We start from the raw sequence: 14,758 nt of genomic DNA, 5'->3' as shown, positions 1-14,758 counted from the left end.
TCCAAGTAAACTAAATTAGAAGGCTTTTCATGAACTGGGAAACTGCTGGAACTAAGTTTATAGGGGGTTGTTAGCTGATTATAATGTGCGCAAATTAGAAAACTGATCCAGATTTTTACATCGCCCATCCCTCTTGTTTCTTCTGAGCAACAGTCAGAGATCACTGGTTGGTTTACATGAATAAGCAGGGTTAGTCTAAATTGCAGAAACAAACTTAAAAACAACTAATGAGGCTAGAATTTAATAGCAATTGTACCATATATGTCTACCTTATAGACATATTTACTCAATGTTTAACCATAAGGTAAGATTCTTATAAACCTTTTATAATCCTTTACATTTTTTTGTGAAAGAGCAAATCAGTGCTCTAAGGAAAACCTGTTGTGTTTTTATTCCAATGTTTAATTTATGGAAAAACTGAATAATACCCCTTTAACTTTAGCCAATATGTTCACACACAGAATCTCTTAAAATTAATTTTTATAAACCTTCCACAACTTGTTTAAATTTTATATTTTTTTCTTACATAAAACAATCAATTAACACTTTAGGCAGGAAAAGAAAAGTCCACATTTCTATGACTTCTTATGATCTTTCACCAAAAACACATTTTACTTTCTTTACATACCTTGCATGTAAAATTGTTTCTTTAATTACAATTGTTTCTTTAATTACAATTGTTTCTTTAATTAAATTCTTTAATTTCTTTAATTGTAGTTTTAATTACATGTTATAATGTTAACTCTTAGCAACTTTTATTTTTGGTGAAAACCTTGGTAAGTAAGGGATTTTAATTATATGCTAGGTGTGGAGCCTAGCTTAGCACACACCAGGAAGAAATGCAGATAAGAGCTTACTCTCCAGCATAGCTAGGGGTGTGGCTAACTCCACATGTCCCCAGGTCTTACCTTACTTATGTAGGCAAGTTGTATGGTAAGAGTTATAGTGGCATTTTATGAAGCATTTAGAGGTCCAACAACCTCTAACAACCTCCGAATTGTACAACATTTCTTTCAAAAATTTCCTTTCACAAATCTTTTCATGACTTACACAGACCATACGAGACATTCTTGGACTTTCTGACTAGCCCTAAAATCCCTCATTTTAAACAACCAGTCATTTTACTTTAGGATAATAATTTACTATACAAGATCCTTTCTTATATAAAATCTTTCTTTATAATCTTTATATAGCTAGAGGGTATGGCTAATTCCACATGTTCCCAGGCCTTATCTAGGCTCTAATGGCTTTAAGGTATATAAATTGAACAATTTTTAAAAGTTAAAAAAGCAGTTTGACCTTAAAGCATTTAGCAAATCTGATATCTGACCTTAATGTAGGCCAAATGTCTACATTTTCAAGACATTTTATTTTACCAATCTTCAAAACTATCTTTATTTCCAAAAGATTACTAAAGTCATGTGACAAAAGGTATTAAAATATTGGATTTAAGCACTTATTTTTCCAAGCCAATTAGAGCTCTTTTATATATTAACATATAATGCATATAAATAGACAAACAGAAGGTTCAGCACTTGTAAGATTTTTCATTTGCCAGTTTCTTAGTTGGATTACTGGCTTCAGGATGGAACCTTTGGAAGAAGGGCCAGGAAAGCCTGTTTTTCTAGGGTCAAATGAGGGCAGCAAATAAGCAACTGAAGGCAAAGACAGATCCCCAAAATTAAGGGTGCTATTTTATACTTATTCCTGGATTCCCAAAAGGAGGGAAACACTATAGGAGAAGACAGTGCAGTGCTTCTACTCTGCATTATATTGCAAGGCAATCCAAAGCCAATCAGCCCATTTTGTAATCAGCCCATCCCTCATGGGAGTGTCATCTCCCAGTGAGGGATGGGGATGTTTTCTTATCTTCCAGTTGGTTGAGAGCATGCTTCTCTGATCCAAATGGGCAAAGAGTCAAGTAGCCCTCCAAAACTACTATTAGTCATCCCTTAAATTATATTTCTTACCAAAGTACTAGTGTCTCCTATAACAGGCTGGCATTTCATTGAGGAAAACAGAAGTTTTTTTCCAAAACAGGGTCTGTGGAGCCTCCTCTGTTTTTCCCAATTAGTCACAGGCTACCAGAAATTATCTTAGGGCCTCTCGTGTGTCCATTAAGGGTGGCAAGACAAAAAATATGGAGAAAAATAACTCAGATGAATGAGAAGAAAAACACCTTTTTCCAGAAAAACAAGTTCCAAGACGAGAAAAACATAAAGGCATTTTAAATATATCTAAAGCTTGTTTATCCACTTTTAATTAAACTGACTTTTAACCACAGAACTCTTTAAAAAAGAAACCCTTTCAGATCTCTTATTACTCTACTTTAGCCATGCCAAGCAGTCAATATTTCTAGCTTCCGAACTCTACCAAAGACAACCACCTAGGTGCTTAGAGAAAGGAAAATTTGAGAGTCCATGGAGAAGAGAACAGACAAGGTCACACACGTAGTAAACCAGAAAGGAATTACTTCCTAGGTTGGGAATCGGATCCAGACCACCACTGTGAAAGTGCAAAACATTAGCTACTGAGCTGCAGCATGGGGCCATCCCCATTTTCTTTCCCAGAAGAATTCTAGAGTAGTTAATTTTGAGTTTGCAAAGGCTTTTAACTATTTAATATGATTTTTGTTCCTATTTATTTTTATTTATTTTTTGAGATGGAGTCTTGCTCTGTTGCCCAGGCTGCAGCTCAGTGCAACCTCCACCTTCTGCGTTCAAGCAATTCTCCGGCCTCAGCCTCTTGAGTAGCTGGGATTACAGGTGTGTGCCACCCCACCCAGACCATGCCCGGCTAATTTTTGTACTTTTAGTGAAGACTAAAGTTGGCCAGGCTGGCCTCGAAATCCTGACCTCAAGTAATCTGCCTGCCTCGGCCTCTCAAACTGCTCGGATTATAGATGTGAGTCACTGTGCCCAGCCTAATATGATTTTTAGAGCTGACAAGCACATAACCCCTAAAATTCCTGTTCCCTGGAAGGCGGAGACCAAGAGAAGGTACAGCCACATGGTTAAAAGGTCAGGCTCCCACTGGGCACAGTGGCTCAGACCTCTGTAATCCCAGCACTTTGAGGGGCTGAGGTGGGTGGATCACCTGAAGTCAGGAGTTTGAGACCAGGTTGGCCAACCTGGTGAGACCCTGTCTCTACTAAAAATACAAAAAATTAGCTGGGCGTGGTGGTGCACGCCTGTAATTCCAGTTACTGGGGAGGCTGAGGTAGGAGCATCACTTGAATCCAGGAGGCAGAGGTAGCAGTCAGCTGAGATCATGCCACTGCACTCCAGCCTGGGTAACAGGGTGAGACTCCGTCTCAAAAAAAAAAAAAAAAAAAAAAAAAGGTCAAGCTCCCAAAGACATAAAACAGGGTAGAGACTTCATCCAGTTTTTTGTTTTTTTGCTTTTGTTTTTTTGTTTGTTTCAGGGACCTGCAGCCAAGTTTGTTACCAGCTTGTTGGGTCGTCTTGAAGAGCAGGCTTACAGGTGTTCTAAGCCCTTGTTTTATCCTAAAGTATCCCTCAACACAGAAAAATGAACTCATGGCACAAAGTACACCAGCTTAAGACTAGCATTAGAATTTTTTTTCATTAATCAAAACTGTACAGAGGAAATAAACACTGATTTTTTTCCCATTCATTCAGCCGTTTGCACAGAGAGAGAGAGAATCCAGAAATCTGACTCTAAGAAATTCTTACGTTTTTGCCAGCATGCCAGGCTTCTGGGTTCCCTTTCCCTGAGTGGCCCCAGTGATCTTGCTTGCAGCACCATCACCCTGGGGACCAAATCGCATCACAAAGGAAAAAGAAATGTTTTTTACATTCTGGCCAGAACAAAATGCATGTGATAAAACATAGACATTAGCCACTCTGCTTAGCATCCAGTATCAAACCAGCAAGTCTTAAATTTGCCCCCAGATGGTCTCCATCATCTTTAATCCAACCTCTGACTAGGAGTTTCAACACGTGGTCTCTGGGCAAGATGGTCACCCTGAATAATACAAAATCTTTTGTATTAAGAAAGGGAAAGGAGAGAGAAAAAAGCATTGCCTGTGGTAGGGTGGGGAAGGTGAAATGATCAGAGAGGCCAGAGAAAGACCCATCCATTGCAGTGACACTGGAAAGTTCAGTTGGCTGCTTCCTGGTAGCAAAGGGATCTTTCCAGAAAGCCTATTAGCTCTCAAGTTTCCCCTATTTGTGAGGAAAAAGCTTCCCATGTCCCACGATCCTGAACATGCCTAACCCTGTCACCCACAGCCATCAGCAAAGAGTACAAGGCAGATTAATCCAATGAGAATAGCAGTTAACATCCCATAGTGCGAAACTTATTCTTAGCTGAGTGGAACTTCACAGAGAGGGACTTCTAACCCTCTAAATCTTAAAAAGGACTCTGATTCTCCTAAGTCAGGCCTCTAACCCAAGGTCAGTCAAGCATCCTTGCCTTTAATTAAGAGGGGCCTCTTACCCATTCTGTCTTAGGAGAGACTCTAACTCCCCTAAGTTGGGCCACTAACCCAATCCCATTGTTTACCTGGGTACCACACCACTTAACCAAAGTCTTTCAATCAGTGCTGCAGTCTATTTCCTTTGGGTTAGGGAGTTTCTTCTGTATCGTCCCTTCTGGGTTTGCCAGAAAGATGTTACAGAAACCCAACACTTACCCAAAGGTAGCTGTCAGGTCAGGGTTTCTGCGCTATAGTCCTTCGTGATTGCCAGAAATATGTTGCAGGAAAGCGGTCCCAATCCAGACCCCAAGAGAGGGTTCTTGGATCTTGTATGAGAAATAATTCAGGGCGAGTCCACAGTGCAAACTGAAAGCAAGTTTATTAAGAAAGCAAAGGAATAAAAGAATGGCTACTCCATAGAGCAGCCCCAAGGGCTGCTGGTTGCCCATTTTTATGAGTATTTCTTGATGATGCGCTAAACAAGGGGTAGGCTATTCATGCCTCCCATTTCTGGACCATATATTGTAACTTCCTGATGTTGCCATGGCATTTGTCAACTGTCATGATGCTCGTGGGAGTGTAACAGTGAAGACGACCAGAGGTCACTCTCGTGGCCATTTTGGGTTTGGTGGGTTTTGGCCAGTTCCTTTACTGCAAACTATTTTATCAGCAAGGTCTTTATGACCTGTATTTTATGCCGACCTCTTATCTCATCCTGTGACTTAGAATGCCTTCACCGTCTGGGAATGCAGCCCAGTAGGTTTCGGCCTCATTTTACCCAGCTCCTACTTAAGATGGAATCTCTCTGGTTCATGTGCCGCTAACAGAAGAGCAAAAGTGTATTGACTATTGAGCTATATCTCCTTTGTAACTATCTTTAGTAGTTTCTTGAACATTCCTCTGTGTAGTACCCTTCTTTCCAGTACTCTCTTCCAAAAATTCTAGTCATCTTAACCATTTTCTGTCTTTTTGCTTACTGATACCAACTGTGCTTTGCTTGAATTGCTTTTTCCTGAGTCAGGCAGAAAGCTGTGTAATCATAGGTTTTGCTCCAACTGTAACTTATGGTAATACAGAAAATAAAAGGGGTAATTAATGAAGCTTGCTGCTTCCCAGTTAAATTGCAGTTAGAGATTTCCAACTTTTTTTTTTTTTAGCTATGTATGATAAAATATACCACAGGAGAGATACATTAAATAAATTGCTTGATCTTGACAAGAAATCTGAATAAGTGTAAAGAAAATAGTAGATCATAATAAAAGGGATAAGGAGTGGCAGATAGGATGTGAAATAGGGGGATGGCACAGGTTACAGTGTTACTTGGATAGTCAAGGAAAAGCTATCGGAGAAGATGAGACTTGACTAAAGTTGAAGATGATTTAGCAAAGCTCATGTCTTGGGGAAAGTAGCCATAAGCAGAAGAGTAGAGCAAGGTCACTAGGGCAAGATGTGCTTTGAGTATTGGAGGAAGTTCCAGGAGCTAAGGGAACATGTGTGGGAAAGAAGAGAGTCAGTGTGGAGGTAGTGGGGGAAGGCCATGCAGTTTTTTTAGACTGTGTAGTGATTCTGGCTGTATAGTGTGAAAGAAATGGAGAGCCACCAATGTTTTAATCATATTTCAGTGAAATATTTGGAGTTAGGTTTTAAAATATTTCTTCTGGATGCTATTTGAATAATAGACAATAGAATTTCAATGTAAATAGGAGACCAAATTTACAAAGAAGAAAACCATTTATGAGGCTACTACAATAATTTAGAAAAAAGTTTATGATAGCTCCAATCTTCTAGTAGTAGTACAAGTAGTAAAAATTCAGTTTATAAATATATTTTGAAAGTAACCATAATGTGATAATGTCCTGAAGGTTTGATTGAGGGGTATGAGAGAAAGAGAAGAATCAAGGATGACTCCAGGTATTACGGCCTGACAACTGGAAGAATGGGGTTGCTTTTAACTGAGATGGAGAGGACTGTGGATGGAGCATGTTAGGGTTGGAATGCAATAGAAATAGGAGTTTCAATTTGGAAATGTTAACTTTGGGATGACAATTCAAATTTCATTTTGGTATAAACTCAGTAATGAGATTTTTTGGTTGAATGGTAGTTCTATTTTAAGTTATTTGAGACATCATCAAATTACTTTCCACAGTGACTGAACTAATTTACATAGCTACCAACACTGTATAAGTGTTTCCATTTCTCTGCAGCATTGCCAGCATCTGTTATTTTTGTTCTTTTTAATAATAACCATTTTGATGGTAGCACTATTCACAGTGGTAAAGACATGGAATCAACCTAGGTGACGATGAACAGTGGGCTGGATAAAGAAAAGGTAGTATATATATGCTATGGAATACTATACATCCATAAAAAGAATACAATCGTGTCCTTTGCAGCAATATGGATGCAGCTGGAGGCCATTGTCCCAAGGGAATTAATATAAGAACAAAAAACCAAATGCCACATACTCTCTCTTATAAGTAAGAGCTAAACATTGAGTACACATGAGCATAAAGAAGAAAACAATAGACACTGGGGACTACTAGACTGGGGAGAGTGAAAGGGGGACCAGGGTTGAAAACTCCCTGTTGGGTATTATGCTCACTACCTGGGTGACGGAATCATTCATACCTCAAACCTCAAGATCACACAATACATCCATGTAACAAACCTGTACATGTAACCCTGAGCCTAAAATAAAAGTTGAAAACAAAAGAATTTCAAGTGCATATTTTAATATCTGGCAATTTATAATGCTGATTGATTTTCTAATGAAGCCTGTAACCTCTACATTACATGATGTTAATGGACAAAAACCAGGGCATGTTTATTTTTAATTTGCTGTGGTATCTAGCAGGGAACAGACTATATTGCAATATCCAAATCCTCTCAGACTAATATTTCACTGTATTTCTATATCAAATGTCTCTTCAGTTTTAAACAAGTTATAAAGATATTTAAGGGCCTTTAAAATGCAACGTAAAAAATGAAAACAAACCAGTTTAAAGTATGAAATTTCACCAAAAAATATACAGCAGGAAGCTTCTATGAGTGAACATGATTTCCGTGGAATAAGCCAGCTTTGGTTTAGTAAGTCAGAGCATATCTATATAACAGCACTAAAACACACATCTTTTGTATGTTTCTATTTTGTGAAGTTTCTTCTTCAGCCTTTATTGTTCTATATATAACTCTGTAAGCCTGCCACAGAAATTTTTCTTTTGAATTTCTCAGAACCCTACAGAAAATACGTTATTTAAGCACATTCATATGAGACTACAGAATTATCAAAATTACAATGTTATTTAAACAACTTCAGCACTTTTTTTTTTTTTTTTTTTTTTTTGAGACGGAGTCTCGCTCTGTCGCCAGGGCTGGAGTGCAGTGGCCGGATCTCAGCTCACTGCAAGCTCCGCCTCCCGGGTGCACGCCATTCTCCTGCCTCAGCCTCCCGAGTAGCTGGGACTACAGGCGCCCGCCACCTCGCCCGGCTAGTTTTTTGTATTTTTTTAGTAGAGACGGGGTTTCACAGTGTTAGCCAGGATGGTCTCGATCTCCTGACCTCGTGATCCGCCCGTCTCGGCCTCCCAAAGTGCTGGGATTACAGGCTTGAGCCACCGCGCCCGGCCAACTTCAGCACTTTTGTTTCTCTTCATGGTTTATGGTGAGGACATTGTAATCTTGAATATGAAAATGGAGTATTCATACCATTTCCAAACAAGAAATTAGAGTTCATGTTATAGAATGGAGAAAATATTAACATTTTTAGATATGAATCCTTACATGCATATCAAAATACATTCCCGGTAATTCTTCTCACTGGGATGTTTTTCTCAGTAACATATTAGAAATTATATCACAACATGCATTGTACTCATAATTACACTGTTTCTTGGTCCAAATTTTAAATGTACTGTGGCAAAATTAACAACTCTTTTTTAAAACTGCTCCATTAGATGTTCATTTAAATATTATTTTGCTACACTCAGTAATGATATTATAATTTGCCACCAATAAGGTATATTTTAAATCAAATCAATTACCTGTCATATTGGCTGCATAGATCACAAAACCAACTTGAGTGTCATTCTCTATGGCTACACATTAGAAAACAAGTCCTGTAAATGACTATCTGTGTTTGTTATTGAATTACACTATCTGTAGTCATGTATATTGCACATTTGAAATGGCACACTGCCTAACTTACAAGATATTTTTGGCTTACATATAAAATATTAACAGGACAATATTTTAAGGAAAAATAAGGGCCCACATCAACAAAATATTTTCTAAGTTATATTACTTTGCTTATGTAGGAAAAAGGAAATATTTGTAAAAACATCCACATTGTTACTATGAAGTCAAAAAAACCTGATGATTTTGGAACTTCAAAATAAGTAAAAAAACAAAAAGCACAACAAAAGTTCTGAAGTGGCACTTCACTAAAGAATATATACAAATGACAAATAGGCATATGAAATTTGCTTGATATAATGTTATTAAGGAATTACAAATTGAAACAATGAGATACCACTGCATTACTGCTGTAATGATTAAGATCCAGAACACTTACACTGAATTCTAGAGAGAACATGGGACAAGCAGGGTTCTCACTCATTGTTGATAGTATTACAAAATGGTACAACCACTTTGGAAGACACTGATAGCTTCTCACAAAGCTAAACATAGTCACACCATTTGATCCAGCAGTCCTGCTCCCAGGCATTTACCCAAATGGGCTGAAAACTTAAGTCCACACAAAAACCTGAATATGGATGGTTATAGCAGCTTTATACATAACTGCCAAAACTTGGAAGCAACCAAAATGTCCACCAATAGGCGAATGAATAAAAATCTATGGTAAAAACAATGGAATATTATTCAACAATAGAGAGAAATGAGTTATCAAGCCCCCCTACACCAAAAAAAAAAAAAAAAAATAAGAGAATCTTTAATGCATATTGATAAGAGAAATAACTCTGAAAAGCCTCCATAGTATGTGCTTCCAAATATATGACATTCTGAGAAAGCAAATCTATAGAAGCAGTAAAGAAATGAGTGGTTGCCAGGGGCAGGAACACAGGGGATTTCTCGGGCAGTGAAACTATCCTGTTGATAATGTAATTGTGCATACGTGCTATTATGCATTTGTCAAAACCTCAGAACTGTAAAACACAGAGAATGAACCCTAACACAAACTATAGACTCTATGTAATAATAATGTGTCAATATTGGTTCATCAATTGTAACAAGGGTACCATACTAATGTAAGGTGTTAATAATAGGAGAACTGAGGGTGGGGTGGGGCATGAATAGGAAGTATAAAGGAATTTTCTGCTAAAATTTTATATAAACCTAATACTGCTCTAAGCAATAATGTCTACTAATTAAAATAATAGAAAAGAAAATTTTAAAGCAAACTTTTTTCTTGAGAAAAATATATTTTTGTATATAAAAGATCTATTAAAAATGTCAGTAAATATAATTTTTCTACTCACATAAATAAGGACAGAGAGACGGAGGGAGAGCAGAAAGGAGGGAAGAAGAGAGGGAAGGAGAAAAGGAAGGAGGGGAGGGGAGGAGGAGAGGAAGAGAAGGGAAGGGAAATATTAATAAAAGCAACATGACAGGAAAACAAGACTTTGGTTCAGATGTAATCACAGAAAGTAAGAATGTTTCCCCAATGTATAACCTAGGCATTAGTAATTGACTATTAAAGCATCATCTAAATATCTAGGCCAATAACAACTCTTAATAAGTGATAGATGCTATCCATCCTTATATATGGAGAGAGAGCTCTCTATCTCCTCAATCTGTTCTCTCTCTTCAAAAGCAAACTAGCTCTCATGCACTACTCACCTTTGAATAGGTACTGAATATTGACTCTAAAATCCATTTCTTCTGTGCTCTCGCCCTTACCCACACAATGGTGGTTCATATAAACAAGTATAAGAAGGAAATGAAAAGGTTTGGGAGCATTAGAATCATAGCAGAGGTAAAAGGAAGCCATCAATAAATCAGGTGATATAGGCAGGAGGAGGAGGAAACTATTAATAAAACATATATCACCAGATGCAGTTTACTACTGCATGTATAATCAATGGAAAAATATACTAAGCTTTAAGTACTTTCTGAAGTGCTTTCAAAACCTTGTACAAACATATGCAAATCAAAGCTATCCATTTAAAACATATCATCATCTTAATTTTCACAAGTATTAAAGTGAAAGTGAGATTGAAAACAGCACATTGTTCTGGGGAAAAAGAGGGAGAAATAATAATATCCTTCTATAGTAATTATTTTAGGTACAAAAAACTACATATAGAGTAGTACTTGATATTCTGTGATTTTTTTTTTTAAGGAAAAAGGTGACTGTAAGTACAATGCATATAAATTTAAAAATCAACTTATAAGAGCTGAATAGCTTGCTTATCTCTCTAAAGAGTATTCAGCTGCATTTGTTTAGTGAATAAACATGAAAAATGTTTGCAGGTGATTGCTTCTTTCTTAATTTTCAAGGTTTCCCAGGGGCCTTTATGTGATAAGCAAAAACTTATTTAAAATCTTCTATAAAAGTTTAAAAAGAAGTATCTGACAAAATAACCAGCAAACAAATATACGCATGTATCTACTGCTATATATGCTCAAATCAATATACTATTCAATATAAAAACTATAGGTGTTCATCAGTTTAATGAGTTAAATTCACTATGCATGTACACATGTATTCATCCATCCAGCTGTTTGTTCCTCTAGTCATCTATTCATTTAAACATTCAACATTTATTACATGCCTACTATTTTCAGGCTCTATATAAATGTATCTAAATCCCAAAGGCAGAAGTGATTAAATTATTTTAGCAGATAGTACACAGTACCTCTTTTTGAAAGATAGTGTTTTCCTTGGCAAGTAATATAAATTTTATCACCAAAATTATATCGAATCTATTCATTTCTTTCCATTTCTGCTAGCACTACTCTAGACCAAAGTACTAGTGTCTCCTATAACAGGCTGGTAATTTGTCTTACTATTAATCTTTTGCAGTCATCATTTTCCATGTTCATTTAAATCCCTACATACTTAAGTGCAGTCTCTGCAAAGCAGCCACAGTAGAAAACACAAGATTTAATTCTAGTCATGTCACTTCTATTCATAAAACTGTTTATTGCCTTTCTATTGTATAGTTTTTGCACTTACAAAACCCATAGCACAGTCTTCTAGAGTTGAACTCTTGTGTCGGGGATCCCATCAGCTTTTTAAAGGCAACATGCTTTTATTTGGTTAGTCATCCCCACACAACTCTGTATAGTCTCATTTATTTTAGATACTTAGCCCACATGTTTTGATAGAATAAATGAATATGTTACAGCAATATATAAATATATTCAATTCACAATGCTAAATACATATGCCAGAAAAAAAAAGTGGATGGGGAGAAAACCTAAAGTTCAGTTTGTTTCTATGGGTGTCATTGCATGTGAAATGGGTCTCTTGAAGACAGATCCTTGAAGACAGGATCTTGCTTCTTTATCCAAATTGCCACTCCATGCCTTTTAAACAAGTAGAATCAAGATGCTGGAAACCTTTTTTGAAGATTATAACAGGAGATGAAACATGACTTTATCGGTGTGATCCTGAAAACAAAGCACAATCAAAGCAATGTCTACCAAGAGATGGAAGTGGTCCAATCAAAGCATATCAGATGGGTAAAAAGCAAAGATCATGGCAACAGTTTTGCTGATGCTTCAGACATTTTGCTGTTAAATTTCTGGAGGGTCAAAGAATGATAATATGTACTTATTATGAAAAAGTTAGCTAAAGCTTTAGTAATAAACAAATGTCCAGGAAAGCTTAACCAGCGAGTCCTTCTCAAGAATAGCAATGTTCCTGCTTATTCTACTTATGAAATAAAAGCAATTTTGCGTGAGTTTCTATGAGAAAACACCAGGAATCCAACTTAAGGTCCTGATTTGGCTCCTTCTGAATTATTTTTTTTTCCTAATCTTAAAAAAATCTCTAAAGGCCGCCTGTTTTTCTTCAGTTAATAATGAAGAAGGACCTCACTGATATGTTTAAATTCCAAAGATCTTCACTTCTTTAGAAATGGACTAAATTGTCTATATCATCCCTTACATAAGTGTCTTTATCTTGAAGTTTACATTGAGAAATAAAGTTTATATTTATATGCTTATATTTTAATTCCATTTACCCACACACTTTTTGAAGCAACCTTGTTTATTTTTATGGAAACACTGTCTTATATGCAATCTGTTGCTGACCAAAATGTTGACTAGCTAGGCAAGTGTGTAAAAGAAGGATTAACATTTGTGAAAACTCTGAAGTAAAAAAAGGCAAGGGAAAGCAAAAGTAGAAAGAAAATGAAGAAAGTCACTGAAAGAGTGAGAAAGTGGAGATGTGTGAGACTGATTTTAAAAAGTAAAAGGAGGTACAACCACCTGAAATACAAAGACCTAAAAGAAAACATATAATAAGTAGAGAGAGCAAGGACCCAGCCGTGAAGTCTTACAATCCATTAAACTGATTTTGGTTTATAGCCTAAAGTTCTATATAAAACTCTAAAGTATTCTAAGCAGAAAAAGTAAATAATCTAGTTTATAGTTTGTAGTTTTTCTGGTCTCCTCATGGAGAATGTATTAGCTGGAGCCAAATGTACCTATGAAATGACTTGTGAAAAGTATATGACTACCTTCCAGGAAGAGCTGATAGTAGCCTCATATAAAGTGGTGCTAGTAGTGACAACAGAGAGAACTGAGCAAGATATCAGCAAAATGGTCAAGTAGGGAATTTCAGGGTACACTGTCCCCCAAGAAATATGTGCCCCCCTAAAAACTATAAACTGGTAAAACTGAATTTGCTTTACCAGAACTCTGGAAGATGATCAAATGTTCATAGCAGTAAATAAAATGTTTAATCATGAGAAAGACTACTTAAACCTAGTGGAAGAGCTTTGTGGACTTCTAATTTACCCTTGTTACACACACCTCGCTAGCGTGGTGTCAGTCCTGAAATCAGCAACCTGCATTCCTGATGTGGGCTCCTGGTTCTGTAGGCAACATAACAGACCTTATTCCGAAGGAATCATGTTTGTATATTTTGACCTTCCTGAGGCTGCCTAAATGACTGACACAAAGGGCTTGACTTTATTTTACCTAACTCAGATCTCTGTTAGGGTGAAGAAACAAATTTGGGAAGGACCCTCCTTCAAACAATTGAAAAGCAAATGAACAAGCCTCTGTCACCTGGAGAAAGAGGGCAAAAAATAGACATGCCAAAAGCTTTGAAGGAAAGGCTGTGGAGTAAAACGCTTCCTAAAATACGAACTTTAAAAAGCTCCCGGATATACTGGGGAATGTGGAAAACCAAGAAACAAGTAGAATGGAATGAATGCAGGCTCAAAAATGATCTGAGACTCCATAACCTTTCACTTCTGGCTCATGTGTATGTTCAGAAGAAGTAGGAAATGAAGGGTCAGGTAGCATCAGAAATAATCAACTAAGCATGGAAGGAGTGACCAAAACAGAGTCAATAGGCAAAGATTTTTAAAATGTGTTTTTTTTTTTCTTTTCATGATAAATTTCTTACCCCAGAAGGGTAAGAAAATATGTTGAACCACTAGCTAACCACTTCACCAAATTAACCAAGACTTCTGAGACTATACATAACAAATAATTCAGTCTTCAAAAAATAGGTTAGAAAACTAAACAAATAGATACAACTTAAATTAATCAATAATACCAAATCCTGAGGTGTGGGGAGAGTTTCATTTTCAGATACACCAAATCATAATTATACAAATGCCCCAATTTAACAAAAAATTATGATGCCTGCAAGAAAGAAGCAAAAGCTCTTTCATAGAAAAAAGAAAACTCAAAGAAACTGACTATAAAGGAGCACAAGTTTTGGTACTCTAAAAACATTATAGGCCAGGCATGGTGGCTCACACTTGTAATCCCAGCACTTTGGAAGGCCAAGGCAGGCAGCTCATGAAGTCAGGAGATCAAGACCATGCTGGCTAACACAGTGAAACCCTGTCTCTATTAAAAGTACAAAACATTAGCTGGGTGTGGTGGCATGCACCTGTCGTCCCAGCTACTCAGGAGGCTGAGGCAGGAGAATCGCTTGAACCTGGGAGGTGGAGGTTGCAATGAGCCAAGATCACACCACTGCACTCCAGCCTGGGCTACAGAGTGAGCCTCTGGAAAAAAAGAAAAAATAAAAAAGACTATAAACCCACTGTCTCAAATATGCTTAAAGGGTAAAGGACTAAAGGACACTGGGGAACAACAACAAAAAAAAAA

This window comes from Trachypithecus francoisi, unplaced genomic scaffold (assembly GCF_009764315.1).
Source record: "Trachypithecus francoisi isolate TF-2019V2 unplaced genomic scaffold, Tfra_2.0 Lachesis_group16, whole genome shotgun sequence".
NCBI classification, from domain to species: Eukaryota; Metazoa; Chordata; class Mammalia; order Primates; family Cercopithecidae; genus Trachypithecus; species Trachypithecus francoisi.
Note: the sequence above shows the minus strand (reverse complement) of the source record.